This window comes from Pseudophryne corroboree, chromosome 1, assembly GCF_028390025.1.
Source record: "Pseudophryne corroboree isolate aPseCor3 chromosome 1, aPseCor3.hap2, whole genome shotgun sequence".
Taxonomy (NCBI): Eukaryota; Metazoa; Chordata; class Amphibia; order Anura; family Myobatrachidae; genus Pseudophryne; species Pseudophryne corroboree.
In genome coordinates, this window is record NC_086444.1 from 539,048,736 (window position 1) to 539,074,758 (window position 26,023).

The window sequence follows — 26,023 nt, forward strand, 5'->3', positions numbered from 1 at the left end:
CTCAGCACACCCGCCACACCGCTGCCGTCCAGCTTTCCCCCACCGCCCCCCGCCATCTGCACCCCCGCCGCTGCTGTCAGCGCATCCACATCCACTGACAGCAGCGGCAGGACAGGACCTTGGGTATGGCCAGATTCGACAGTCGGATTTGGCCGTCCATTGAATAGGGGTTGTCAGATCCATTCCGACAACTGCATGTCGGAATGGATCCAAATCTTAATGAATATACTGTACCCCTTAGGGGGTATCGAGGGACGGTAAGTGTACTTGCCTAGCCCCTGTCAGGATTGTCTTCATCGGGTTGACCGCCAGCATCCCGAATGCTGGTATATTATATCACTCCCATCTGAAGATGGCATCTGTTCTTAATGGGAAGAATTTCTGTGTTGCAGATCTCTAATGGAAACTAATGAGTCAGACTTGGCAGTGTTAAATTTCACTGCTACGGTAGCAGTGATAGGGAACGCAGGGAAAGCTGATTTTTAGATCAGCTGTCTCTGCACTGGAGCAATGTTGACTTGCTGTGGTATTTCAGTATCCACCACTGCTACTTGCTGCTAGTTGGATACTAAATTAGCACCGAGCGGCAGTGCTTGATGATTACAGCCCTTTGTGTTTAAATTTCTATATTGCTTTAAAAATGTCCTATTTGATATAACCTCCACTATTCTGTTGTTTTTCTTGATAAACACTGTTTTTCTAACTACTTTATGTAATACAGTAGGTTACTATTCATATATATATTTTTTCATTCTTTCTGTACAGCTGTCTGTTGTTTCTTTTAAATATTTTTTCCTGTGAGACTTCCTGTTTTCCCTTTTTCCTTTAACTACCCCCCTTCTTTATTTGCAGTAAAATGTTTCTTATCTTTGTCTTTCTTATTAAACTGTTTATCACTCTGTCTAGTCTTCTCAATCTGTCTTAATTACCATTGATTTCACACTTCTCCTCTCAGCCTTTGTCCTATCTTTACCTCCAGTGTAGTTCAATAATAAGTGAAAGGTTCATCACATAGAAAGGCTGGCAGTGGGAGACAGGGATGACCCAATAGCGTAGTCTAATGGTAAGTCCCAAGGTCCGTTATACAGCAAGGGCAGACAATAACAGACAGGTATGAGGAAAGAGTGTAGTCTAATGATAAGTATTAAGAGAGGGTCTCCGTCCGGGACCCAGAGGTGTCACTCACTAATATTGCACACGATTTGGCTGCAAAAGGGGTGTGGCTTCACATGAGGAGTGGAGCTAAGCATCCTGACCCCCATTTTCATCACTCCCGGGTTTGGGAGATGCGGCCTACCCCCAGAGAAATACGTGCCTGCTGTACTGCCTTCTACAGGGTGACAGGAGCCGGGTTGCTGCACGTAATGTTACAACGCAGCACCCGGCTCCTGTCACTGAGCAGGAGCCGGCACTTTAGTGTCACACCTTGACTGGTGACACCCGGGTGTGGGCCGCACCCCCCTTGTGATGCCACTGCCAGGACCCCCTCCTCTCTACCCGGCAGCACAGTAGACTCTGAGCACTCGGAGCACCAGAGTCTACTGTGCATGCACAAGTCTGTGGGAAAAGGGAGCTGTGGCAATTTTCCTGGTGATTTTTCTACCGTGCATGTGCAAAACACTGGGAAAATGGCCACCGTGCCATTTTCCCCGTGACTTGTACAGCGTTGCTGCCAGCGGGACTCTGGAGTGGTAAATATTGAAAAATTAGGTGCAGAATGTACAGACCCAGGGGACCGTGTGCACTGCATACACTGCACCCATTATAGATACACCTCTGTCATTGCTTCCAAAGAAGTTGGGTGGAGATTGCCCTAGCAAAACGCGTCAAGCAGCCACTTAAGGGGGGTACTCACGGAGCGATATTCTAAGAAATCTGACTAGATTGCTTAGAATATCAGCATGATCGCTCCGTGTGTAGCCCCCTCAGCGATAGCGATGCGCGGCCCCGCACATCGCTATCGCTGCTGCTAGATTGGCCTGCATGCAGGCCAATCTAGCGGGTCGTTCACTTCACCCGCTGGGTGAAGTGAGCGGCCCCCCCGTCTCCCCCCGCACGCTCAGCACAGATCGCGCTGTGCTGAGCGGCAGGAGAGATGTGTGCTGAGCGGTTCGCTCAGCACACATCTCTCCTGCATCGGCCCGTGGGTACTGGGCTTTACTGTACCTACCATTTGGTGCTTATTTACACCTTCATACAAACGCTGCAGTGTTTTCCTCTGGATTCCCAAACAGACTCTATGTGCCCGTATTTATCACCCTAAACCATCTTGCATCCATCCAGCCAAGATCCACAGCAAGTCACATTGCTTAAGGACTGTAAAGGGCCCCATACACTACAGCGACATGTCAGACTCTCATGTCGCATAAGATTTCCCTTGAACCGCCCGGCAGCCTCACGGGCGGCAGGATTGCATAGGATACATCGTATGCAGTCCTTTTGCATACAATGGGGCAAATGTATTAAGCCTGGAGAAGGCATAAAGAAGTGATAAAGCAGTGATATGTGCAAGGTGATAACGCACCAGCCAGTCAGCTCATAACTGCCAATTTACATATTGGAGCCGATTGGCTAGTGCGTTATCACCTTGCACTTATCCCTGGTTTACCACTTCCTTATGCCTTAATACATCTGCCCCAATGTATCTTATGCGATCCCAGCCATGCCTGCGGGAACCGACATATCACGAGTGCAGCATTAACGACCTAGGGGCTCCAATCCAATACTCACGGGACCGCGCATCGGATCGGATGTAAAACACATCCGATTTGCCACTTTCCATCCGATTTATCGACCCTGAAGGTCGAAATCGGGCATTGTCGTTGTAGTGTATGGGGCCCTTAAGGAACCACATCATTTCTAGACTAGTAACAGAAAATGGCTCAATGGCTCATTTGGACTGATAGCATATCTTTGGGCCTTCAATAGTATAATTACGAGTGGAACCTCCTGCGTATGTAATATTGGGGGTCATTCCGAGTTGATCGTAGCTGTGCTAAATTTAGCACAGCTACGATCATCTTCCCTGACATGCCCCCTCCCCCCGCACAAATACAAAAGCATCGCACTGCGGCGATGCTTTTGTATTTCAGGAGTAACTCCCGCCCAGCGCAGCTCCTACGGCTGGCCGGGAGTTGCTTGTTGCTGCCGCTGGCCGCAGCGGCTGCATGAGATGTCACGCAGCCACCGCGGCCCGCCCCCCCAACGGTCCGGCCACGCCTGCGCTGGCCGGACCGTGCCTCCTAAATGGCGGCTTAATGCCGCCGTTCAGCCCCTTCCCGCCCAGCGACCGCCTCTGTCTCAGAGGCGATCGCTAGGCAGCGATGACTGCCATGCGCCGGCACACGCCGGCGCATGTGCAGTTCCGACCTGATCACTGTGCTGCGACAAACTGCAGCGAGCGATCAGGTCAGAATTACCCCCATTGTGCCTATGAACAGGTGTATCTGTTTTTATTTATTGATGTTTCATATGGAATTAGGTCCTTGAGTCCTATTGTAGAAAGAGCACTATATAAATAAAATTATTATTATTATTATTATTATTATTATTTGAAATTATATTTAATGATATATTAATAAATGTTGTTCCTACCAGCCGCCTTGTTATATTTATTTAATGTGCATTATGTATCATATATTTATATATTAACACAGTGGTTCTCAAACTGTGTACCTAGGCACCCTGATATGAGCAACTTTCATTCTGTTTTACTTGCAGGGGTGCCCTGGGTTGGTGGTCAAGGAACAATTCAAATTATTTAATGTCAATGTAATAGACAAAACCCGTGCTTGTGGCTTCCAATCATAAAATATGTGGACCAACAGAAGCAAATCCTGTCCCTCACCACATAACTGTACCTAAGGCTGAGATATAAACACAATTTACTTAATTTAATTTTTCTCTCTCAATTTAATCAATAAGAAACTTTTTGGCCTAGGGGTGCCGTGAATGGAACTGTGATGCTTTAGTGCGCCATTATTTCCAGTAGCGCTGTAATATATTCTCTTTATACTTTCAGTTATTCTATAGGTGCTGGTAGACTGAGCAGAGCAGGTGACCAAAGTTGCCGGACTCAGGGGGTAATTCAGATCTGATCGTAGATGTGCTAAATTGATGTGCTAAATTTAGCACATCTACGATCAGTTACTCAGACATGCGGGGGGATGCCCAGCACAGGGCTAGTCCGCCACGCATGGCAGGTCCTGCCCGCCCTGCACGGGTGCGAAAGCTACCTGCCACATCACGGGTTGCAGCGGCTGCGTGTGACGTCATGCAGCCGCCGTGGCCTGCCCCCGCAACAGTACGGACATGCCTCCATTGTCCGGACCGTGCCCTACCAATGGTGTTCTAACGCCGTTGGCACGCTCCGCCCCACCCCACGGCCACCTCTGCCTGTCAATCAAGCAGAGGCGATCGCAGCCCAGAGATGCTGCTAGCATCTCACTGGGCTCCCGGGGTGCACAAGCGCAGTGCAGCCGCTGCGCATGCGCAGTCCACAAAAGGATTCAGACTGCGATCACTGCTGCTACAGCGATCCGGTCTGAATTAGCCCCTTAGTGCACTATCCATCTCCAGCACTACCTGACTCCCTGGATGATCTTAAAGGGCCACTACTGCAATAACACCGCAGCATTTCCAGATTCAGTGGTGTGCCATCCCAGCGATGCAGAGGGACTGCCTTGTATGTCATTGCAGCATTAGTGACTTTGCTGGTTCCTCCCAGCATCCTGAAAACCTCCTGTGCTGGTTCCGCCCAGCATCCTGAAAACCCGCTGTGCTGGTTCCGCCCAGCATTCTGCAAACCTGCACTGCTGGTTTGGCCCAGCATCCTGCAAAAACAGCTGTACTGGTTCCGCCCATCATTCTGCAAACCTGCCCTGCTGGTTCCGTCCAGCATCTTGAAAACCTGTTGTGCTGGTTCTGCCTAGCCTTCTTCAAACCTACTCTGCTGGTTTCGTTCAGCATCTGGAAAACCTGCTGTGCTGGTTCTGCCTAGCCTTCTGCAAATCTACACCACTGGTTCCGTCCAGCATCTGGAAACCCTGCTGTACTGGTTCTACCCAGCCTCCTACAAATCTACACCGCTGGTTCCGTCCAGCATCTGGAAACCCTGCTGTGCTGGTTCCGCCCAGCATTCTACAAACCTGCCTTGCTGGTTCTGTCCAGCATTCTGAACTCCTGCCTTGCTGGTTCCATCCAGCATTCTGAACTCCTGCTTTGCTGGTTCCATCCAGCATTCTGTTCCAGTACCCACATAGCCTGTCACCTATCACTCTTCTCTCCAGACTAGTTAGCCACCCTGCCACGTCTGCATGAGTAGGTGATATCTCAAGCCTGCCCAATTCTGACCTCAGCTCCCAAGTCCAAACCCAGTATCTAGTCCTTGTCCGGATTCACAAATAACTACAGCTGCGACAATAGTTACAGAAGTCCAAAATGTATTTTGTGTACCAGACATGGAGACAAATCTTATCGCTATCAGTGTCCTAGAGCAAAGTCCATTTTGCCAAAGGAGAGCGCATTGTGAGAAACAGATGTGGCACATTCATTGCTACATGGCCAAAATGTCAGCAATTGTATGTCCTTACACATACACAGCACTGCTATGAAATGATGAAAAATGATTCACAGTCATTGGAACTCTGGCATAGAAGATTTGGTCACCTTGGATATGATAGTATTCAAAATCTACAGAATATAAATATATAAAATAGAGAAACCTGTGTGGAAAAGCTGCATATTTTGGAAACAGAGTAGTCAGCCATTTCCAAAGTCAACACGGAGAACTACATCACCACTTGAAATAGTACATTCAGATGTGCGTGGTCAAATGGAAGTAAATCTGTTAGAGGATACAGATACTTTGTGACATTTATAGATGACTTCACAAGAATGACACATGTACTTTATAAAAGAGAAATCTTTCAATCAAAATTGCATACTACAAAAGGCTTGTAGAGAATCAAACAGACCACATACTCAAAGTGCTGAGATCTGAAAATGGTGGAGAATATCTAAACAAAGAGGTAGAAAAATTATTGGGAAAGTATGAATTAGACTAATGCTTATACTCCTGAGCAAAACAATGTTACTGAACTAGCAAACCATAGACTAGTAGGGAAAGTAAAATGTCTGCTTAAGGATGCAGGTCTTAAGAAAGAGTTTTGGGTGGAAGCCTTGCCCTCAACAGTTTAAAAAAAAAGTTCTGTAACAGTTGTTCTAAAAGACATAACACCTATTAACCCCTTCAGTGGTATGCCCGGAAATCTTCCAGGGTTGCCAGCGCTGACAGCATACTACTGACTGATTCCCCTAGGTCGACATGATAAAAGGTCGACATGAGTTTTTCACAATTTTTTTTTCCATTTTTTAAACTTTTTCATACTTTACGATCCACGTGGACTACAATTGGGAATGGTAGCCTATGCCAAGTGCAGCGAGGCACCTTGCCCGAAGCATGGCGAGTGAAGTGAGCCATGCGAGGGGACATGATGTACTAGTTGGGCATCCTGGTCACTGTACGGAGAAAATGACCCCATGTTGACCTTCTGTCATGTCGACCTAGTACATGTCACCCTAGAGTCCCTGTCGACCTAGAAACCATGTCGACCTACTTACTGTCGATCAATAGTGGTCGACCTAGACGCTGTCGACCTAAGTGTGGTTGACCTTGCATACCACACCCTATTTAAAGACAGTACAGTTACAGAAAGCTGGACTTTGACATTCAGAAAAAATATGTGTCACTGGACGTGGACATGCCAGTAGCTGGAGATACATCTGGACCAAAGACTACCAGAATGAAAGTTCATTCACAGAAAAGATCAACAAATATTGGCAAGCCACCTAGAAGATATGATGAATTTGTAAACATTGCATTCAGTGTACCTCAGGATATGCAAGAATCAAAGTCAAAGGGGTATATTCAATTGATGTCGAATTACTGAATTTGTCGAAAAATGGGGCTTTTTCGTCAAAAAATCATGTAGAATCGGATTCGACAATTCAATACGCCACTTATCGTCAAAAAACCTGTTGTTTCAGTTTCGACTTTTGAATATTCGACAGTCGAATGTCTGTAATGTTAAAAATGCGGCATTTTGACAAAAGTATATTCAATTGAAGAATGTCGACTGTCGGTGCTTTTCGACATTACTTTCGTCAATTTCATTGCGCCAAGTTTTTCTGGCATTAGCTGACAAGAAATCTAAAATACTTTTTTTGTTGTTGCTTTTTTGATTTCTAATAGCATATCTATTTATATTTGAAGTAATTAGGTACTTGGTTTTTGTATTTATGACCCACATTATTATATTTAGATTTTTTCAAAGAATATTTTTTTCCTGTACTCGGCTGAGGGAAATGTACCCATGATTCCCCTGTTTTACCCAGGTTACACTTCTCCAAAGCCACTCCTCTCTCCTCACTCCCATTTTTGAGACTTCAGTGAGACGAGCTGCCATTACAGTCAGATCTCTTGTGGAATCGTTTTTTTAGGACAATCCCTGTGTTTTTAACATATATATCCTATTTTTTTACACTGACTACAATAATGGAGCCTTTTTCTGACCAGATTGTGATGTTCATGCTGGTGGCAAGTGTGGAGGATGAAAAGGCTGTGGAACATCAGGATCGTGGTCAGCAAATGTCTGCACTGGGTGAGTCAGTGCGTGCTTCATTTCCACATCCACGCCAGTATCGCACTAGGCGTGTACTGGAGGATCTCTCCGAGTTGATACAAAATTATCCGGCCTGAAGAAAGGACCAATCCCTGACGCGAATCTGCTGCTAGTCCATGGGACCTCTGTTTGCAAAAGTAAACCAAAAAAATAAGTTAGTAAACTATACAAAATGGTGAACAAAAAAAATCAATGGATTGATATATGAACCTTCTACATCCTGTGGTGCCGCTACTCCAGGAGCTTCTCTGGGCCTCAAATCTGGAGACTTTTCTAGGGTATGGCTGAATGCGTCTGCACGGCTGTCATCAAACCCTAGAAATGTCTCATCGGTTAACCCTGTCGACTCAAACTGCTCAGGTGATGGGTCCACAAGGGTGATGTTTTCTTGAGACTCTTGGGTCACAGTCTCTGAGCTCCTGGAGGGTAGATCACGAGCTGGGGATGCCCTGCACACAGGTGATGTACTGCGTACTGTTGAAGTTTGGCGCGCAGGTGATGGTCTGCGCGCTGATGATGTCTGGCGCGCAGGTGATGGTCTGCGCGCTGATGATGTCTGGCGTGCAGGTGATGGTCTGTGCACTGATGATGTTTGGTGCACAGGTGATGTTCTGCGCGCTGGTGATGTTCTGCGCGCAGGTGATGTCCTCTGGGCAGGCGTGTCTAGGGGAAAGAACAAACACATTAGCAAAGAAAAAGAATTATAGTACAGCTCATCTGAATGTATTCTTACCATCACGCCTCCTTTTGGACTGCTGTGCTCCCGCCATCTTCCATCTTCTGGGCGGTTCAGGACGGGTGGAGTCTACACCTCCACGAATTCCTTGGACCATGACCGGTGATATAACATGTGAGAAGAGATTTAGATTTGGGTGGGGTGTGTTCAAACTGAAATCGATATTGCAGTGTAAAAATAAAGCAGCGAGTATTTACCCTGCACAGAAACAAAATAACCCACCCAAATCTGCACGTAATACCTGCCCCAACTGCAGTACACATGGGGCCTCATTCAGATCTGATTGCAGCAGAAAATTTGTTAGCTAATGGACAAAACCATGTGCATTGCAGGGGGGGGGGGGCAGATATAACATGTGCAGAGAGAGTTAGATTTGGGTGGGGTGTGTTCAAACTGAAATCTAAATTGCAGTGTAAAAGTAAAGCAGCCAGTATTTACCCTGCACAGAAACAATGTAACCCACCCAAATCTAACTGCCTCTGCTAATGTCATATCTGCCCCCCCCCCCCCCCCCCCTGCAGTGCACATGGTTTTAGGCCCTCAATTGTGAGTTTATATAAAGTGGAGAAGCTTGTAGCTAGGGGGCATTAGAATAGGAGAGTGCTGCTGCACAGTTCCATTATGGCTCCTCCGGGGGGATGATGCTTCATTCCCTTACCAAGATGGCCAACACACAACAGTTACTGTGTACATGTGACATAGTGGGATACAGACATCTCCCCCTAAGCTCCAGATACCAGCAACCTTTTTACCTGCTAGACTACTGTTCCAGCACCTACACTGCTATTGCATCCAAGGGACAGTCACCAGCTACGCTACAAGCTTTGCTTCATGCTCATCAACCAGTGTAACAGTGAGTACAACTGTACTATAACTTGCTCAATAAGCCACTCTGCCTGGTTAAGCTAACCTGGACTTGTCCTTGGGTCATTTAAGGGTTTCACTGGTGTGTACATTAACCATGCTAAATCAGTAACTGTATACACATTCCCGAGTTTATATTTTTATCCAATAACAGTCTTATATTTTCATCATGATTAAGGTATCTCTCTATAACAAAATTTCAGTATGTTAATTATACTATAACTAGGCTTACCATACTATCCCTTTTCAGGATTTAGTATGCACAATGTAGGCTAGTTTGTGTGTGAGCAACTAAGTTGATGCTATATTTTAAATATATACAAATGGAAATACATTTCCAGACTTGGATAGGCATGTAGACCGGTTTTATACCAAATGGTCCCCATTTATTGTTTCTCTAGACTCATCTACTCAAGATAAAGTTATGAAAGTGTTTGAAAATACAGACTGGCACCATCTCCGGGTCGTCGCTAACTCTTAATCCCAATCAGCACTAGCTTTCTAGTTCATTTCGTCTAAATCTTTGTACATAGCAGAGACCCTTGTCTTTTATTTTATTTCATAATAACTATGATCTCTCCCCCCCCCCCTCTCCTTCCCCCTTCCACCCCCTCCCCTTGTCTTTTATTTCTCACGATTTTTATTTTTATTTTCTTGTTTTTCTTTTCTCTTTCTTTTCATATTATTCTCTTCTTATATTCTCCTTTTTACTACTTCTCCATTTTATTTTCGTCATAGTCTCAAGTAGATAAATCATACAGAATCCTAAATTTGCATTCCAATCTGCAGTATTCTAGTTGAAGTTCTTGTTTATGTTAGCAAGCTGCATTCTGGATTAATCTCTCATATCATTGTCTCTGTATTAAAAGTTCACCGCATTATATGTATGTGACGAGCAACTTTATCTGTTCTTTCATGTATGCCTTCAAATAATAAAAATTGTATTATTAAAAAAAAAAAAAAAAAATATATACAAATGGAATATGTTTGATTTGCCAGCTGTCAGGATCCCGGTGGTCAGGATACCAACTCCGGAATCCTGCCAGCCGGCAATGCTACCAGCCGGAATCCCAGTACAGCAGGGCTATTCCCACTCATGGGTTTCCACGACACCCATGGAGTGGGAATAGATCCTGTGGTGAGTGCAGGAAGCCACCAAGCCTGGACCGTGGAGATCGCAGTGAGACCTCAAAGGGCTTAGCTGCGCTCGACCCACTGCCGACATTCTGGCAGCTGGCATCCAGGCGTCAGCATGCTGACACCTGGGATCCCGACCGCTGGTATATATATATATATATATATATATATATACAGTTCAATATAGACAGACGGCACTCAGTGCTCCAAAATAAAAATCATACAATCAGTCTCTTTTGCCATAGGTTTGAGATATTAAAGTTCCTTAATATTTGTACTAATACACACACACCTGAAGCTGATTTAATCCTGTTATCACCAACTGTGGAAGAATTTAAATTCTCAGCATGTTTATCCAAAGGGACATTTTGTACTGAACTTCCACAAGAGCTGGAGAGCCAGTTTGCACGAGCCTACTGCAGGGATACAGTTTATTGTAAATTATTCATCAATTTACAATATAGATAAATACAAAAGTACTGTTGGCTGGAAGGATATTTTAGGAATTGAATATTTACAAAAACTGTGGAGATCTACTAGTTACCCTAATCGTGCTACAGGCACTCTCAGTGCACAAGATCTTGCTTCCTGTTTCAAGGACAAGATTGATAAGATCTGAAATGAAATGGTAAACTCTTAAACAGCCAGTGACCTGCTCAATTCCCCTCCTGAACCCTCTAACACTTCCTCTTCATTTTTATCCTACAAATGAAGATGAAGTATCTGCACTCTTCTCATCTGTCTACTCTACTACTTCTCCCATTGACTCTATACCCTCACAAATTACTAAAGCTCTGTCTCCTGTGCTCATCCCAACCTTAACTAAAATCTGTAATCTATCTCTGTCTACTGGTATCTTTCCTTCTCTGTACAAACATGCAGTGATTACTCCCATTCTGGAAAAACACAAAACTCTGACCCTAACTCTCTCTCAAACTACCATCCCATCTCTCAGCTCCCATGCCCCTCCAAGCTACTTGAGAGACTTGTGTAACCCCTCTCTACCCTCTAGGTCAGTGTATTACTGGGTTACAACAGGTATCTATTGGGCGTGCCTCCACCCAAGCACTAGGGCTATTCTGGGCTTGATTGGGAAAGCCGGTAATGGTATTTATTTACATGTACCTTTACTTAGTAATACTATGACACCTACATTTGCATCTGTTCGTTCTTCTGTGTCTTTCAGGCCCTCTCCGGATATCTTCAAACGGATTCCAGTATACAGGTATGTATGTTATTGCACAGTAATAAAATAATTCTAAACCACCTTTCAATTCAGAAATTGTAGTTTATATACACATGTATAACTAATTGTTAACAGCTATGCTATTATCCCCCCAGACCTATACAATTAAAATTGCATGCAATACAACAAAAAAATCAGTTTTCTTTTAGTGAGTGACTCGGGTACTCTTAAGTCAATGTGCACAGTCGGGACCCATGAAGAATAATATATATGAACAGTATGTTGTAGTTTATCCAGCTTTAACGAAAGGCTGTACTGGTGTATAAGGATGCTCTATCCGTCTGACTAATGCAGCTTCGCTGCTTTAATCAGTAAAACGCTTTCTAGTACTAATGTGATCTTCTCTCCGTGAGGTGTGGAGCTCTGACCCCCGTTTAATGTAAGCAGCTATGGATTTGATTATACTCCTGCAACTTTGTATACCTGGTCCTTTCCTATGACAGCTCAAATGCAACAAAAGTAGCCGTCCATTCATCTCTCAGCGAGTAGCATATAAAAGTTATAAAGTAACCATCTGTGAATCATTGACTCTTATTTGGAAACAAACGGACAGTTCCCTCCTTACAAGTCTAAAGAGCTGTACTGGATTGATGACGCTAACTAACTTGTCTTTCCTCTGTTTCGGTCGTTTTTTTATGGCAATTTTCTCTCCTGCTAAATGGCCATACCTCCTCAACTAATCTTCCTATAGTGTAGCATCTCAGTCTACTGTTGCAGAGGTAACCTTTCTTGCCATCTACTACTCTTATAGTGATCTTGAACCGACTACTGTTGCTCCGCTGCACCTATAGGAGAAGTGTTGAACAAAAGCTAGCCCACCTCAAAGTCTCTGCTAGCATACAGTATGCAAAGCTGGTAGTCTATCAAATAACCGACTATAGTTTTCGCTCATAAACATATTGTTCACTTATACAGAGTTGGATATCTATACATGTCGGTCACCTCACACCTATAGTGTTCTAATCTACTGCCTCCTATTTTCTCTTATCATCCTCTTGGTATATGGAGGGCGGTACTCTCTACTATTTCAGCAGCAGCGGTACTAAGGGGGTGTGGGCACTTTTCTCATCCCTAGTGTACTCATATGGCTGCTCTATGTCCATTAACACTCTTTGGGCATGGGTTAGGTGCTGGTGTAGTGCGGTAAGGAGTTTCACTTACACCTCCTCTGCTCACAGAATGACCCGCAATTACTCCCCCGACTCCTCCTCTGGCCCCTAATAGATGGTGGGCAGGGATGAAGTCCCCTCTCAGTTTGCTGATGGTGCTGACACTGCTCGGCCTCCCTCAACCAGCTCAGCTTCCCTGGTTGCCACGGAGTAGTCACTTCCACGGACACTGCTGGCAGCGGCCTTGAGCCTTGTCTCCAAAGATCCGCTCACCCTGCCGGGGCTGAATCTCCTCCACCTACGTTGGGCTAAGGCACCACAGCACTCTCCTGACAGTTCCCATTGGCGCCGCCAGCCACAGCCATCAGTATCCGCACAGACGCCCACCATACCGCTGGTCTACACTTCCTAGCCTGCCCTGCTCTGACCACACTACTTAGACTCCATCCGCTGCTGTATCGTCTGCCGCACAGCTCATACTCACGGGGAAACAGCCGTACACCACAAGCTCTGAACGGGGACTGGGACTCCGGAACCTCAATCGCTGTACTCCATCGCCCGAGCTCCTTTCACCGGTAAGCGCTCTCCCTACTCTCGAGGCGCCTTGCTCCTGTTTTCTCCCCACACCCGCTCACCACTTGCTTGGTGTGAGGGGCTTCTGGAAGAGTCTCTCCAGTCCCCTCGTGCCATTGTATTCCCTTGGATCCTTTTGCCCCCACTTGCATATAATAAACATCATTGAGCATATCATGAGGAATACCATGTATATTCATATATTTACACTATATTTACACATCATATCACTAGGGCGCTACACTTGCCTACACTCGCCTCACACACTTTTTTAACTCGCACAGCCTACTGGACCCACTTCAGTCAGGATTTCGTGCCCAACACTCCACAGAGACAGCACTGACTAAGGTAGTGAATGATTTGGTCACTGCTAAATCTAAAGGCCATTACTCACTACTTATTCTCCTTGATCTCTCTGCTGCTTCTGACACTGTTGACCATTCTCACCTCATACAAACACTACAATCCCTAGGTCTTCAGGACACAGCCCTTTTTTGGTTCTCATTCTACTTATCTAATTGCTCCTTCAGTGTTCATTTCTCTGATTCCACCTCCTTTTCGCTACCTCTGTCAGTTGGAGTACCACAAGGCTCAGTCTTAGGTCCTCTGCTTTTTTCTATCTATACCACATCTCTTGGCAAACTAATCAACTCTTTCGGATTTCAGTACCATCTGTATGCTGATGATATTCAAATCTACCTATCCTCCCAAGATTTGTCACCATCTGTATTGGGCCGTGTCACTGAATGTCTTTCTGCCATTTCAACTTGGATGACATCTCGCCACCTAAAACTTAATATTTCCAAAACAGAATTAATTATATTTCCACCGGCCAGTAGTAGTTACCAACCTGATATCTCTATCACTGTTGATAACTGAGTAATCATCCCTGCACCACAAGCTCGCTGCCTGGGTGTCATTCTTGACTCTGAACTGTCCTTTGTTCCCCACATTCAAATTGTCTCAAGATCATGTTACATACACCTAAGAAGCATATCCAAAATATGACCATATCTTACACAAGACACAGCAAAAACTCTAATCCACGCTCTCATTATCTCCCGTGTGGATTATTGTAATAGTCTCCTGACCGGTCTTCCCAAACATAGGCTCTCACCACTACATTCCATTTTGAATGCAGCTGCAAGGCTAATCTTCCTCGCTAGACGTTCATCGTCTGCAGATCCGCTCTGTCAGACCCTCTATTGGTTACCGGTATTCTACCATATTAAATATAAAATATGTTTACTTACATACAAGGCTATTAACCAAACTGCACCAACATACATCTCTTCACTCTTCTCAGAATATCTCCCCACCCGACCTCTCCGCTCTGCACAAGACCTGTGTCTCTCATCCACATGCATTACTTGTTCACACTCAATATTACGGGATTTTACCGAGGCTTCACCCACTCTGTGAAATGCCCTCCCATGCACAATAAGACTCGTCTCTAGTCTCCAAACCTTTAAACGTACCCTGAAAACTAACCTCTTCAGACAAGCCTATCAAATTCCAGACCCACCCACAGAACCTTCAGTGCTTCCCTATCTAATTACATCCTCTCTGTACAGTATACATAACATCACATATCTTGTCTTTCTTTACTCTCACACCCTCCTGACACTTGGCCAACATTGCTGGGTGATCATATCATACAACCCATTAAGAACCTAGCAATCTGGTGGACCTTTATGCAATAGGTAGCATCTATCCTTGTGTATCAATGCCTATTTCCCCATAGATTGTAAGCTTGCGAGCAGAGCCTTCCTACCTCTATGTCTGTCTGTTTCTACCCAGTTTTGTTCTATTACTGTTGTTCTAATTGTAAGACGCAACGGAATATGCTGCGCTATAAAAGAAACTGTTAATAAATAAATACTGTATATAGCATATGGTATATTTTCCTTTCTAAAACTCTCCCCATTAATAATAATAAGCTGACAAAATAATACACTGTATTATTTTCAATAATTCTAAATGCTCTAATTTGCTGGTTCAGATGTAGAAGGAAATCCAGTAATGGGATGTAGAATGCAGTATACTTATGGACAATGTTTTCTATGTTGTAAGGAATAAATATATATATATATATATATATATATATATATATACACAGTACACGTCATTACATAAAGCGGTATTCTATTTCCAGCTGCTAATAGGATCAGCAGGGATTATGCTTCAGGTGCCAGAGCCCCGAAAACACATTTGATCAGGGACTTATCCCCGATCCCATGTGTTTTCGTGCGATCGTGGGTACAATTTTGCTGATCAAAACGTCCTCAAATTGGATACCGTGATAGTGACTATTGGTCATATATCACGATATCCAGGTATCAGTGCTAATAGGATACCACCCTTAGTGTTGTGTGGTGAGCATTACTCACCCAAATGCAAAATCCAATGTAAAACAGATAGCTTGGCAGTGATAACGTGCAGAATGTAAAATCAAGTTTTTATTGAATATGCAAAAATACAAGTGAGGTATGTTTAAGGTGCCCATAACTTTATAGTGATTAACATAAACCTTTCTTAAGCTAGCTTATCACTAAAATAAAACGACACACACTGAAATAAAGACACGGACACGGTAGCTGGAGTTAAAGGTCAGACGATATTTATTGATCGCTGACCAACTCTTTAAACTATCATTGTAATTGAAATTGGAATTAATTTAGATTGTAAAGTTAAATTTAGATTGGAGGATGGCAAAGGAAAAGTCGCTACCAGACACCAGCTCCAGTCACTTAGATGAAATCCAACAAACCAAGGAGGGCACTACCAAAACTCCGCCTCCTTCCTGCATAACCCGCATTGTGCTGGCCTCACCACTCTTTTCTCTGGCAAACGTTCGGTTCCTGCAGGGGAACGTCTAAATGTCCACACGCAAGAGAAGGACACACCTGTCGTCCTTCTAAAGAGGGTGCCCCACAATGACCACTTATGCCTGTTTGACCGCTGGTTGGTAGCGACTTCCCGCCAATCTGGCTGTCAATAGCTAACTGTAGAGGACAAGAACAAATGAAAAATAATCAGGGAGGGCATACAATAATGGCAAGAGGAAGTCTGAGGCACATGACTATGCATTATATATTATCCTGAGACCAACCCCTTAAAACTTGACGGACAACCCTATGTTCCTATAGGAAAAAACAACCGGAAACCATGATCTACCTAGCAACTGCTTAGTCGTAAAACAACCAATCACAAAAAATTGGGCTCTTATATGGCCTCAGGCTTATGCAGCCTTCAGCTAATCTAAGGCGCCCATAACTTTATTGTGATTAACATAAACCTTTCTTAAGCTAGCTTATCACTAAAATAAAACGACACACACTGAAATAAAGACACGGACACGGTAGCTGGAGTTAAAGGTCAGACGATATTTATTGATCGCTGACCAACTCTTTAAACTATAATTGCAATTGAAATTGGAATTAATTTAGATTGTAAAGTTAAATTTAGATTGGAGGATGGCAAAGGAAAAGTTGCTACCAGACACCAGCTCCAGTCACTTAGATGAAATCCAACAAACCAAGGAGGGGACTACCAAAACCCCGCCTCCTTCCTGCATAACCCGCATTGTGCTGGCCTCACCACTCTTTTCTCTGGCAAACGTTCGGTTCCTGCAGGGGAACGTCTAAATGTCCACCCGCAAGAGAAGGACACACCTGCCGTACTTCTAAAGAGGGTGCCCCACAATAACCACTTATGCCTGTTTGACCGCTGATTGGTAGCGACTTCCCGCCACAAAGGTTTAACAAAACCGTCACCGCCATCCGAACAAGCAAACAAGAACAAACTAAAGAGTCCTAACGGAAAGGACCAAAAACATCCTCCAGAAAACCTGAACTCCGTCCTGAGAAAGATGAACCCCATCCTCCTTGTAGAACTGCCTATTACGCAGTACAAGTAAAGGATGCCTGACAGCTACGCCACCTATGGCCCTAACAAACAGAGACACCGCCGAATTCAACTTCTTGCGAGCCTTCTCCAGAGCCAAGAAACGCACCGCACCTCGCCAATGAAATCGTGGAACTATCTCAGACCACACAATACGGACTCCTGGCCAGTGACAACGAATCGCCACCAAATCCGCCTTAATGGACAAAATTAAATCGATGCCTTTAACTCGACCCAAATCATTGCCGCCTAAATGCAGGACTAGACAGCTGGGGCGACCCCAGCGGCGCTCACGGTGAAAAAGGAGATGCAACAAATCACCCCAAAGCATGCCCCTGACACCTAACCAACGCAACTCTCTCGACCCAAAAACGTCAGCCGCCCTAAGTGCCATAGGATGCCTTGCCGCCCAAAAAATACAAGAATGGCCAACCAGCCACACTTGCTCCCCAAAATCAACGACAGCTGAAAAAGAATAACACCCTAACATCAGAAATTTGAACACAAAACTTAGATAAATGCAATAACAGAAATAACCCAAGTGAAGGAGAAAACTCAAAAAACCTCCCGTGGACCTTAAGAGAACAGCCAATTGAAATTAGGCCCCCGCGGAGGAAAATTTAAAAATTCACTTCACACCCTCGATTCCTGAATGGTAAGCAATCAAAAACCGACGAGTAAACAAGTTTTTAGGTTAGCGCAACAGGCGCACCTAAATCTTATCAAAACGAACATAAGATTTATAGGAGCCGCCCCAATCCGAAAGGAATGGGTAACGAAGTCCGGCCCGCGCAAGCTTAGCGTCTCCAAACTCGACAATCTGCCAGACAGAAGGCGGGCACGGTAAACCCTCCGCCGCCGCTCCTGGAACCAACGCCCGGAATTTATCAAACTGGAACCGAGACAACGCATCCGCAGTTCCGTTGTCGATTCCAGGAACGTGACGGGACCTGAATTTAATATTGCGCCGCAAGCAAACTAGCACCAGATGTCGCAAAAGCCGCAAAGCCTGTGGAGAGGAAGAACGCTGATTATTTATAGCGTGCACCACTCTCAAGTTGTCGCAGTGGAATGAAATGTCCCGATTTGAGAACTGGCAGGCCCACAACTCCAGGGCAACTATGATCGGGAACAACTCCAGCAAAAGGAGGTTCTTGGTGAATCCCTGTGCCACCCATAAGACGGCCAAGCAGCAGCGCACCACGACCCGGCAAAAAATGCCCCAAAGCCCTGACTGCCCAAGACATCAGTGAACAACTGGAGCCAACTGTTGGAACAACAAGGGGGAGGCCACAAAACCTCCCTGTTGAAGGACACCAGGAAAGAAACCCAAATCCGCAAATCATCCCTGATCTCGCGGGAGAGGTACACGGTGTGATGCTGCCGGAATGTCCCCGCCATGGCCCATTCAAGTTTGCGACAGAAAACCCTACCCATGGGGAAAATCCGGCACGCAAAGTTGAAGGAACCTAGTAAAGACTGTACCTGCTTAAGCTGAACCCTGCGCTTGCCAAACAATCGTGAATTAAACCCAACAGCTTACGCACTTTATCATCGGGGAGGCGACAGCAACCCGCCACTATGTCTATTTCAATTCCCAAATAGATAAGACAACTACAGGGGCCCTCACACTTGTCCGGCGTGACGGGAACCCCCAAACTTTCGAACAAGGACCTGGCAACCGACAGAATATCGCCACAGACCGAACTTCCCCCTGGGCCCATAAAGAGAAAATCGTCCAGGTAGTGGGCCACCCTGGGTTGCCCGGAGGCGGCCTGGACGCACCAGTGCAAAAAAGTGCTAAATCTCTCAAAATAGGCTCAGGAGACTGAACAGCCCATGGGGAGACACCGATCCACGTAAAACTCAGCCCCCAATTTGAAACCCAGGAACCGCAGGGAATCCGGGTGCAGGGGAAGGAGCCGAAAAGCCGATTCAACATCTAATTTCACCAACAGGCCCCCCGGACCACAGTCCCGCACCAAGCGTAGAGCGTCATCAAAAGACTGATAACGAACCCTGCACACGGCCTCGGGAATGGAGTCATTAACCGAAACGCCAGGAGGATGCGACAACTGCTGTATCAGGCGGAACTTACCCGGGGCCTTCTTGGGCACCACACCCACGGGGGAGATGCACAAGGAGGGCAGAGGGGAGAGGCGTAGGGCCCACACATGCGCCCCAAGCCGATCTCCGCGTCCACTTTCCGCCGGACCTCATGCGGGAATTCGCAAGCCGACTTCAAATTCTGGCGCGCCACCACGTGCACTGAATCCGAAATGGGCAGGCGAAAACCATGACTAAAACCCTCCAACAGGAATAACGCTGCCGACTTCTCGGGGTATAAACTAAGCCAGCGACGCAATTCGGGAACCCGAATAGGGGAGGGAGCCTTACTTACCAACTCCCCCAGCCTCGGCTGGAGTGGAGGGCTTACCGCTCGCCGCCGAGGTGCAGTCTTTGGCCGGGTGACCGGCCCCGCACAACTTACACGAGTGGCGAAAACGACAATTTAAGCCCCTAGTGCATTTTCCCTCGTTGTAGGCAAAACACTTGCCTTTCCCCGAGGAGCGGGAAACCGAAACCCCGGCCGCCGCAGGCTTCTTGACCGCGGCGTCCGGAGCGGGCTTGACCTGTTGTGTGACCTCCAACCAAACCTCGACATCCTTAAAACCCGCGGGCAGAATGGGGTTACCATCCTGATTACTACGGAATTTCTCGTCGTAATCTTGCCAAGCGGAACCCTTGGATTTTAAGTACATGTCATGCACCAGAAAGAGATATTTAACCAAATTGGGATACTCTGCGGGCCGCGATTCGGTGTAGCAAGCTGTGAAAACCAAGAAACCCCGCAACCACTGGAGAAAATTACGGAAAGCACTCTCCCCAATGCCCCCCGGTTTCTTAGCTGCGTCAAAAGCCTGCCGCATCTCATCCGTAAGGGTGAAGATGTCAACGTACTTCCCCTTCCTGATTTTTTCCCGCATCCGCTTGTGAACCCCCGCGTAACGGCCGTATTGGCGCAATGCACCATCTCCGTATAACGGGGGGGGGGGTCAGGGGGAACCGCCGACGCCGGCGCTGCTGCTTTTACGCGATTCCTTAGCCACGCGCCGTGCATTAAGTCTAGCTAGTTTACGCGGGCGCCGCGGAGAACCTGAAGAAACACTGCTAGAAGAGGTGGAAGAAGTGCAAGAAGAACAATGGGGAGTAATAGCGTGCTCACCAGCGCCTGAAGGACCCGGAACAGCGTCATCCGTTTCACCCGACTCCGGTGGTGGTGGAACATCTCCCGTCGGTGCCGCGGCCGCAGCTCTCTACGACCTCCGGCCCCTCCGCGACGAAGACCCGGAACTTGCCAGCACCTGAGAGGAGGAAACAGAAGAGACAACAGGCGCAGGAGAAACCAGCGCATCAACAGAAATGGGGGGAACAGGCGGGAGCAGGGGCAAAGCACATTCGCTCGGCGGAGCGGGGCCAGCGGGCATCGGCAGGAGAGGACCCCCACGGAGGGGGACGAAATGGCGAGGGGTAAGGCAGACCCGATCCCCATCGCGCCGCCAACGGTGTAGGCAGGAAGCCACGCGGGAGCTGGAAGGTGCCCGGCCGACCCGGGAAATGCCGACGAAACAGGTTGGAACGGAGTAGGAGTGGGGGGTGGCTGCCAAAACTGGGCCAACGAGTTCGCCCCAGCCGGGGAGGACCCGACATATGAGCCCGCAAAGGCAGGGGGGGGATCGCAACCCGAGGGCCACCGGCTGACCACGTGGGGTGGACGCCAGCGGCCGAACTTGCAAAATACGGGTAAAAGTGTGGTGAGGATGAAACCGGGAGGCCTGTGAAAGGCGCTCCGGAGGACGCGGGCAACGCCTGCGCAACTGGCCAGGGAAGGCCACCGGGAAAAAACTGTCCCCCGGCAAACCCGTGAGGTGCGGCAAACGACAGAGGAGGGCCAGGCAGGTGTAACGCAGCCGCAATGGACGACTGCGTCGCCACCAGCTGCAACGCCCCCACCGGGCCAGGGGGAAGAGCCTGGAGCCCGACGCCTGGGGATGCCGACGCTGGAATAAAACCAGCGGGTGACCGGGAGCCAAACAAAAATGCCCCCGCTGTGAGATCCCCCGCCGGGGACCCCAGCACCGAAACTGCGCGTGGGGCCCCCGCCGCAGCAATCTGTGAAAACCCCACCCCCCGTAATGCACTGGGGCCCGCCCTAACCACCCCATCCATACGGGGGAAAACGCCCCCCCCCCCGCAACGGAGAGCCCATCCACAGCCGCTCCAGCCCGAGTACTAGAGGGCACAGGAGCTCCCTGCAACCCCACAACATACTGACCCCCCAGCAGTGTGTGCCCCCCATCACCCCCCGCAGACCGCCCGCAGACGCCAGGCACCACGTGGGCGCCCGCGCCACTGGCCGGAGCCACCGGCGGGAGGGGAAGGAGAGATGAGCCGCAGCTAGTCGCGCCGGGCGAGGGAGACGCCCGGCGCACGGAGGTCTCCGGGGATGCCAGTGGCCGCGGCCCGGCCGAGACGTCCTCCGCAACAGCACGGACGGAGCGGACGCTGGCCGCACTATCACCGCTGGCAGGGGCGCGGGCCGCAGCGGCCTGACCCCGCCGCGATACTACAGCCGCCGGGATCAACCTCCGGGAGGCCGCACTCCGGGATCGCGGGCGTGGGGTGCCTGCGGCGTCGACGAGGCAGTGGTGGGGGGGGGGGCGGATCGGCGGGGACGCGGCATCTTAAGGCAGCAGGACAGAGACACAGCAACAGGGGAATGCAATAAAGGGAGTCCTAAAACAAAAGAAGCAGCAACTACAATCTACTACAGTAAAACAAAGGGGAGCAAAACAGCACAATGTATGACAGAGGCAAAGGCCCTCATTCCGAGTTGTTCGCTCGTTCTTTTTCATCGCATCGCAGTGAAAATCCGCTTAGTACGCATGCGCAAAGTTCGCACTGCGACTGCGCCAAGTAACTTTACTATGAAGAAAGTATTTTTACTCACGGCTTTTTCTTCGCTCCGGCGATCGTAATGTGATTGACAGGAAATGGGTGTTACTGGGCGGAAACACGGCGTTTCAGGGGCGTGTGGCTGAAAACGCTACCGTTTCCGGAAAAAACGCAGGAGTGGCCGGAGAAACGGTGGGAGTGCCTGGGCGAACGCTGGGTGTGTTTGTGACGTCAACCAGGAACGACAAGCACTGAAATGATCGCACAGGCAGAGTAAGTCTGGAGCTACTCAGAAACTGCTAAGTAGTTAGTAATCGCAATATTGCGAATACATCGGTCGCAATTTTAAGAAGCTAAGATTCACTCCCAGTAGGCGGCGGCTTAGCGTGTGTAACTCTGCTAAATTCGCCTTGCGACCGATCAACTCGGAATGAGGGCCAATATACTCAGCCTTCCTTGGCCATACAATAATGGCAAGAGGAAGTCTGAGGCACATGACTATGCATTATATATTATCCTGAGACCAACCCCATAAAACTTGACGGACAACCCTATGATCCTATAGGAAAAAACAACCGGAAACCATGATCTACCTAGCAACTGCTTAGTCGTAAAACAACCAATCACAAAAAATTAAGCTCTTATATGGCCTCAGGCTTATGCAGCCTTCAGCTAATCAAGCCTACATTTATCATGTCGACGTGCATCAGTTCAGCATGAGAATGTTGACATGTCTTCACTTCTACACATGATAGAATGTCCACATAAAGTCCCAGGTGGCCAAGCGGTAACTTACATGGTCCAGGCAGGAGCAGTGGCTGCAGGGACTTCTTCTGGGTCCTGGCAGTCATGTGAACAGCAGTCCCATCTTTTTGGTATGTACATTGGCCGTAACCCTTATCCCCGTCCCTAACTCTCCCACTAGTGCTAAACAGTAAGCACCCACCCCCTGCAACCTAAACATAACCTGGCAGAATTTTGGAGTTAATATATAGATGTAAAAAATAAAGAAAAAAATAAACCAAAAGACCCTACCCAACAGCAAACCTACTTCTTCTCGCCTGATGTCCTCCCCCACTATTTTTCTCATTTCAAATTGTCTATTTTTCTGATTGTTCATGCACTTTCTTATACTTAACATGTGTAAAGGTCCCCATACATCAGGTGCCGCGATTCCCCAAACCGCTGGCACCACCAATACGCAGACCAGATCTGCCGATTGGCAGCTAGCGATTATCAGAATTCAGCTGGGAAATGAGGAAATTAAACATTAAAAAGATTGGGATCTGGGAATCGAGATTTTTCAGCATGTTTAATATTCCCAATTCCCTGATTCAGCCATTAGGAGATAAGGACATTGCCCTAATACACCTGTGATGTATTGAGCTTGTTGACTTACCCCTTCCAGGACCCCTTTTATCTTACTGTTGCCAACTCAATCCCTTCTCCTTAGAACATGACCCTTCCATACCCATGAGGCTACTAAAACTGTAAGCCATGCCCTTGTCCTCTCTTATTTTGAATATTGCACTTTCCTATTCTCTGATCTTCCACTCTCCTAACTTGCATCTCCTCATCTATCCTTGTTACATCTTGTCTTATCTTCCTCTGCTGTCGCTTTGGTTAGACCTCTCCACTCCTTCAACTCCTTCCCTGGCTTTCCTTCCCTTACAGCAGTGCTTCCCAACTTCAGTCCTTAGGGACCCCTAACAGTGCATGTTTTCCATATTTCCTAGTTAGTGCACAGGAGTATTCATTACTGGCAGATACATTTTAAAAGATGCACAGGTAAAGCTAATTATTTCAAATGTAACACTGAGGAAATCTGTAAAACATGCACCGTTAGGGGTCCCTGAGAACTTGAGTATGAAAACACTGTACTACAGAATACATTTAAGTTCCGCGCCCTAAAAGGCAAAGAACTTCATAGCATCTCTCCTTCTTACATCCCTTTTCTCATCTCAGTCCACCACCCCCCTCACTTTCTCTGCTCTTTCTCTGTCACATTGCTCTAGCATTGATTACATCAACCCACATAAAATATTTCACTTATGGTGCTCCCCTCCTCTGGAACTCACTCACCCACTCTTTCAAATTGTCTGCCAACCTGCACTGTATCATATGTTCACAGAAAATGCACCAGTGTGTTAAAGCTTATCAGCTCTCCTCACAGTCGTTAACTCTCATCTGTCAGCCCCCCTGTCTCATCTCTTCCCTGTTTTCCTCACAGTCATAACCTAACTCAATTGGGGGGAAGTGTATCAAATCTTCAAAATTGTTGAGAAATGGAGATGTTGCCCATTGCAACCAAGCCACTTCTTGCTAGCATTTAAAAAAGTACTTTCTATAAAATGATAGCTAGAAGATGATTGGTTGACACTTCACTCATTAGATGCTTTGATACATCTGCCTAAGTCAGTCAATATGCTCTCACAAGCAGGGGCCATTACCCCAGTTGTCCTCTATCTGCATTATCCCTATCTCCAATGCTCTCCCATTCACAATCTATGTCTATCTTTCTGTCCACCAAGACCAGGGCATTGGGTCATTGAGTGGTACTGTTTTTACACATTGTCTTATTTAATTGTTTAGTTGTATCCCTCTCTGGAGCCTGTTTACTGTTTAAATATAATTGACTGTGTTTCTTTTTCATTATTTCCCCTGTGTAGTGCTATGTACACTTGGTGGTGCTATATCTATCTAATAAGTGTGTAAGACTGTCCTTTCTAAACAATATGCTTGCAGTGGAAGCCTGGGCACTTGACCCAACAGCTCCCACTGTGAGCGAGGGAGACAGGACAGACCTGGAATAGGAGGAATTGCCTCCAAGGTAATTACTGGAGCAGGGGAGGGGGAGTCAGGACAGATCAGCTGAGAGGGCCAGAGCAAGGATTGGGCTGAGAGGGGTGGGCGGAGGCCTGTTGTACTGTACTAATAAATAAATAAATTATTATTATTATTATTATTAATAATAATAATAATAACAACAACTTGTATGTGGGTTTCCCTGTAGTATTGTGAAAGGCCCCTTTTATCCAGCCAAACCTAGTATTGCTTTACTTTTTAGGAGGCGTACCCCATGCTCATTGTCTCTTTATTACAGTGGGAACCGCCATAGGCTATCTATTGATGGTTTTGGACTTTAGGAGTGGGAAAGGGTCCACCAGTATTATTATTTTGTAATGCGAGAGGAGCAAGTCTGAGGAGAATATATTCCCCAGTAATAGCGTGACATGGGACAACCAGTAGCCACTGAAGGCAGAGGCAGCTGTTGTGCAGAGTAGCAGTTATTGCTACCGTTTGTGTTCGGAGAGATTGGAACAGAAGAATGAGATAGAAGAGTTGTGACATTATTTTTGTGTCCAATGCCATAAGAAATATGGGGCAGGTCCAGTGGTGCAAGCAGAAAAAATGTCTTATAGGTACTGTGTGCACGCCCAAAAAATGGGTGTGGCCAAATTCCACATGGGGCATGGCCAATGAAAATGGGGGCATGATACACATGTGGGGGGAGAGGCATATACACATATGACCCCAATAGTGCCAGATACACGTTGCCCCACAGTGCCAGATATACATTGCCCCACAGTGCCAAATATACATCGCCCCACAGTGCCAGATATACATTGCCCCACAGTGCCAGATACACATTGCCTCACTGTGCCAGATACACAAATGCCCCAGAGTGCCAGATACACATTGCCCCACAGTGCCAGATACACAAATGTCCCCAGAGTGCCAGATACTGTATACATTACCTCACAGTGCCAGATACACAAATGCCCCCACTGTATCAGCTATACATTGCCCCCAG

At 47.0% G+C, this 26,023-nt stretch overlaps 1 long non-coding RNA gene across 1 annotated transcript in view; it reads left to right on the top strand.

The window, feature by feature from the left end:
- Nucleotides 1-26,023, top strand: part of LOC134898181 (uncharacterized) — a 68,201-nt gene that overhangs the window by 33,687 nt on the left and 8,491 nt on the right. The window contains exon 2 of the long non-coding RNA XR_010172186.1: nt 11,606-11,644. This is a non-coding gene — a long non-coding RNA (uncharacterized LOC134898181). The remainder of the gene's footprint in view (nt 1-11,605; nt 11,645-26,023) is intronic.